The sequence below is a fragment of the Diadema antillarum genome, unplaced genomic scaffold, assembly GCF_040938485.1.
Source record: "Diadema antillarum isolate AM-2024a unplaced genomic scaffold, OU_Dant_1.0 seq00001064_RagTag, whole genome shotgun sequence".
NCBI lineage: Eukaryota > Metazoa > Echinodermata > Echinoidea > Diadematoida > Diadematidae > Diadema > Diadema antillarum.
Genome location: NW_027271890.1, coordinates 375173 through 380908, shown reverse-complemented (window position 1 = coordinate 380908; position 5736 = coordinate 375173).

Genomic DNA, 5736 nt, shown 5'->3' with positions numbered 1-5736 from the left:
ACTTACAACAACTCGACTAATATTGATACTTTTTAAATAATAAAGATGAATCGTACTTAACTTCAACTGCTGGCATTTTAAAAGATTTTTGATTCAAAGGCCCGCCAGTGAGTGTGCGTTTCTTGTGATTTTCTGAAGTTTTGTTTTTAGGTGTTCTGAGCGTTGCGATTAAAACTTTCACGTAACGTGATAAGATATTGTGCTAGATCACAGATAAGGCTGCCTTAAGAAATTTCCTTTGCAACGAACGTGTTTAAAGTATGGCTTACTATCTTACTTGATTAATGCACTTGGAAAAAAGAGAGAGGATATTTTAATGGTTGATATTATAAAGAGAGCTTAATACCGAGGCTGAATCTCTTTTTACCAAATCGTGACCAGTTGAACTTTGAAAATCTTCTGTTTTATAGAATCAAAACGGACGATCAAAGCAGCTTTCGGTTTGAATGTGTCGACTTATGATTGCAGATGGTTTAATGCACTTGTCCATCACTAGTTGCATATGGCTGTTAGATGAACATGTTCAAGAGGCTTCATTCAATTTCTTTAGAAGTACTAAGAAATATCCAACTGGAATACTGCGAGATAGATGCATTAGATATTATATTCATAGGTATGCACACATGTAGCAATACAGATGTTATCCATGTTCATCAAGTAGGAAGAAAATAATTAAGATAGCGTAAAATCATGTGATGATTTCAGTAATAACTTAAAGATATTTCTTGTTATGCAACGAGTACAGTGTCCGTGAAAAGATTTTGTTATCTCTATTTTACGATTACCTTACTTACAAAAATATGAAAATGGCGTTTATTAGCTTTTAATTAGCATTCAGACTTTTCAAACACATACTCTAGTTGTAACAAAAATAATGACATGCTTGTCTAGTGACAGTGTGTAAAATCTAATATTATTCGTAAATCTGTAACGTCGACTTTTTTCTGGTAGAATGCTGTAAACACAAATAAAAAAAACAAAAAACAAACAAACAAACAAACAAGTCTTTCGTCATTGATTGCCGTGAAATCGTACACCATGATAAAGGGATTGTGTGGTTTTGGCCGAGAAAGGGGATTCAGATCTTAACTTTTTGCGATACTTCTAAGAGGAATTCAAAGTTTATTTTATGAAAACCTGCTGGAAATGATTGAGATGTCAAAAAAAAAAAGTGAAAAAAGAAAAAAGAAAAAAAAGAAGCTGTCCTGATAAAAGATCGGTCCAATCTTTCATGAGGACATTGTTTTTGATATCCAAGCCACTTCAAAACCAATTTCAATCAATTAAACTTTGGATTCTTCTGAGAATAATTGTATGCTCTTTCACATTTCATAAGAGGTTTCTGATTACCCGTGGAAGCCCCCATCTCAACCAAACTATACTATCCCTTTAACGGATTAATGATTTCTTGTTCTACGGAATGATGGGTTTAATTATAGCTTAGAATAAAAAAAGAAATCATTGTTTAATAGGTAATGTGAAGGGACAACAGAGGCTTTCGGTTCATAAAGAGGACAGTGTTAGAGTAGAATGTTGTGTTTCGTTTTGCTTCGATTTGACTTGCATTCGGTACCTTACAAAGTATGGTGTAATGATAACTTTCATGTTTTTGTTTTGTAAGTAAAAATGATTTATTAATTTTTGATCGTGCCTGTTAAGCTTCACTTCACATACACATTCTATTCAATTATTATATTATTCTAATATCACAATGTTTGATGAGTTGTATTTAGGTGGAAGGTCAGCTACTTTTTTCCTTCAATTAGTCTGAAATAAAAGGTCTGATCAATAATTTGACTCTCTCAGTGTTTTTTATTCATGGGCCCGTTTCATAAAACTTGTCATCAGTGACAACTGCCACATTTCCATGACAAATTTGCTCTCAGCCAATCAGATGCAAGGATTTCAGTAGCTTGTCACATCTATGACAACTTATCACTAATGACAAGTTTTATGAAACGGGTCCGTTTGATTTTTATTTTTTCTGTTGTCACATTGGCAGTATTTTTTCCATATGATGTATGTGGATTACATCCAATATGTTTTGACCAATGTAAAATAACACGCTCAAGTACACATGGATATTCCTGTGCATAAAACAACAACAACAACAACAACAACAACAACAACAAGAACAACAACAACAACAACAAGAACAAGAACAAGAACAACAAGAACAACAAGAACAACAACCCCCACAACATACACCGTAACACACAGGTTGGACTTTGAGATCTAGCTACTAAACAGATTTCAACGTTCAGTAATGCAGGACTTTAACATCAGAGAATAGGACAAGAAATGAAATACGTTTCATACAGGTATGTATTGTGTTCATGTATTATTTACAACAACATGCATCATACTTCTATACAGTGTGCACAGGTTCATACTACAAAAAATGAACCAAACCTGAATGATATTAATTTCATATACAAAATAATCCCCATGATATATTTTCAGTACAATTTAACATGACTTTCAAGTTGAAAACAATTAGACAAACAATGATAGGATTTTTGTTCAAAGACAGAAAAGAAGAAGTATGGAGTTTTACATTTACATGGATACATGTTAGCTGGCCAAAATTATAATGTGATCAACTCATGGCTCTCCCATTGGACTGTACACAAAGGGATCTCAAAATCATATTGACAGTGCTAAAGGTTTGGACCTGCAATGTCCTCAGACACTACAAAGTAATCAATACTAGTATATTGATTTAAAGACTACGATAATTTTGATGTAAAGGAAACTCTTTTCACTAGTAATACAAAAGAAGAAGAAGAAGAAGAAGAAGAAGAAGAAGAAGAAGAAGAAGAAGAAGAAGAAGAAGAAAATAGGCATATAATTCTTGTACGGGACTGACATAATCATAAAGCCAATTTGTGTATGTCGTTTCTACTAATATAACAGACTTCACAAAACATTTTTAAGTTCAAAATTTCATAACTTTTTAGGTTTTGGGCAAATTCTCATTAAACTGCTACCATTCTGTTATTCTGTTTTTTCCTCTTTTTTTTTTTTTTTTTAAATCAACCCGACATCAGCATACAGGGTAGCACAGTACATACAGCAAAGTATATGATTTTATGTATACAGATATACTGCAGTTATTTCTGCACAAACTGTTGTACACAGGTGCAGTTCGACCCTACAATGAAATACATTACCAGTCCTGAAAAGTGGCATACCAAACCTAGAATAGTTTGGAGATTGTCACACACTACAGCATTCTTTTGGATGGGCCATTTTGTGGGAGAATACACGTACTCAATGACTCACTTTCATATAAATCCAGTGCATGATAACAACAACACCTAACTATACAAAGACAAATCATTACTAAAATTGTGGTTGGCTGTTTAGAAAAGATTAAAATCTCTCTCTGTGATTGCATTGGGCTCTGGAATCCTGGAAAGATGCCCCGAACTTTACTACTTGGCCCTGAAATACCCAGAAAATCTAAAATTTTAAAGGCTCCAAAATCATATAATATTCACAATGGGATTTTGTTATACATAATACAGTGTAAGTGGTGCACAGACATCCAATAATGTAACAACATCTGGATTTATCAGACAAAATGACAGAGCATAGAAACTAGATGCATCAATAAACTCTTTGTTCTGTATTGTTTCTTTGTTCAGTCATAACGAAATTTCGATATAACGAAGGAAAACTGCCAGTCCTGAGGACTTTGTTACAACGAGAGTCCATTATAATATTCATTATGCTACTTTAGTATCAGTGTTGCACAGAAATTCCATCACGTAACAACATCTGGATTTATCAGACAAAATGACAGAGCATAGAAACTAGATGCATCAATACACTCAGCAAATTGACATAATGTGACTGATATGATTCCATGTACAAAGCTATTTCTCACATATGCACATTGGCACACATAGTGTGTACTCCTGTTTTACTGAACATGGTTATAACAAAATTCTGGTTACAACGAAGTAAAAATGCAGGCCGCAAAATTATCCGCTCTTTGGTCTTTACACAGAAATTTGCTGGTCCCAAGGACTTCATCATAACGGGAGTCCACTGTACACTATTAAAGGATATAATTTACATGGTGCGATCACAGCAATGTACAAAATTCACTAATGCCACTGCCATGCTTAATCATCTCACAGATAGCGTTTAACCCTTCAGCCCCACAGGCGACATGTTTATCATACAATGTCCACAGGATTTCAAGGCTATGGTGGTGAGCAAGTTAAACACTTACATTTCAGCAGTTGACGTCGACATAACTTTCCAAATACAGTACATGACAACATCAAGCCAATAAGTTGCCCAAATCAAAATATAATGCTTGTGATCAGAGTTCCCTGCTATTAAACTTTCAAGACAATATCGCCACACATGGTGAATGTGCATTTTACAATTTGGCTTTGACCTGAGACCTTTTTCGAAATCATATACAAACTTTGCAGTTCAAGAATCTTACATGTACATGTTGAGTCTGGCTGGGAAAAGTCAATCAAAGCCATATAAAGAAAAATTAATGGTATCCCTATCTATTTCTGGTACATGTACTGAGTAATATTGTATCTTTAAACAAATGAATTGGAAGTTTTCTAGTTCACTTGGTCAAGGGGAAGCTTTGGTAAATACACATCTATTAGCGGTGCGACATTGATTGAAATACATATAAGAGAAAGTATTTGAAAAGAATTTCCATCCCTTTTCAATCCTTACTGTTCGTTGTTTGCTAATTGACACAGGCATCTGTAAAGTACTGTAAAATGAGGAATGTTTGCATACATTTTAATTTTGCGAATTTTTGCGAGAGCCAGATTCGCGAAAATAAAATGCATGTGAAAGTTCTTGTCAACACTATATGCATGGAATGTTAGAGGTAACTTGAGAAAATTTCATGCCGTGAAAATATCATGCTTTACAGTAATTCACAATGAATAAAGATTACCTATTCAAATCCCCTTAATCCTCAGTGTCCAAACGACCTTCCTGCAAACACAAACCAAGGCACATTGCCACACCTGAGTGGGCTAGCTAATTTACAACTAGGTCTACACGTAGTCAAGATGAAGTACGAAATAAACGCAGATGGAAATGCTTGCCAAGTGAAATTAAGTATCTGGGGAAATAAAGTGTTAATGAAACTTACAAATACTTCTTGACCTGTTGCCGCAATTTTCTTCCAGCACGCATACTTGAGCGTGCTACAGGACCTATGTCAAATCATCTTTTTGTGTACAAGGAAGTCAGAACTATTGTAGAATTCCTTTCATATCCTCTTTACATCACTCTAATATTTCACTACTTCCTGAAAATTTGTGTGAAACCACATAGTGTTGGGGAACAACCAATTTATAATCCCCCAATTCCTTCTGTAACCATCATCATTAATTGCACATCTATCTTCTTCATCTGAAACGGTTCATTGCAAAATGGGCTAAGAGCCACTTTTAAGCATTTAAAATCATGTCTATCATCACATAGAGCAAAATAAAACCTTTCCATTGGTACCTCACTTGTAACATAATAAGGAATATTCTTGAAGTTATGATTAAAATATTCTGCATTCTCTCAGTGTTTTTTTCTTGTTTTTAGCAGCTTTATTCACAAATATCTAAACTTAACAAAAATGGAGATAACTCATTTTGCTATTAAACTCTTCATTTTCCCAGTATTAAACAAGGATATGTCACTCCTAGGAACAGACAGCTGACAGACATCACGATACTGTTCCGTCCA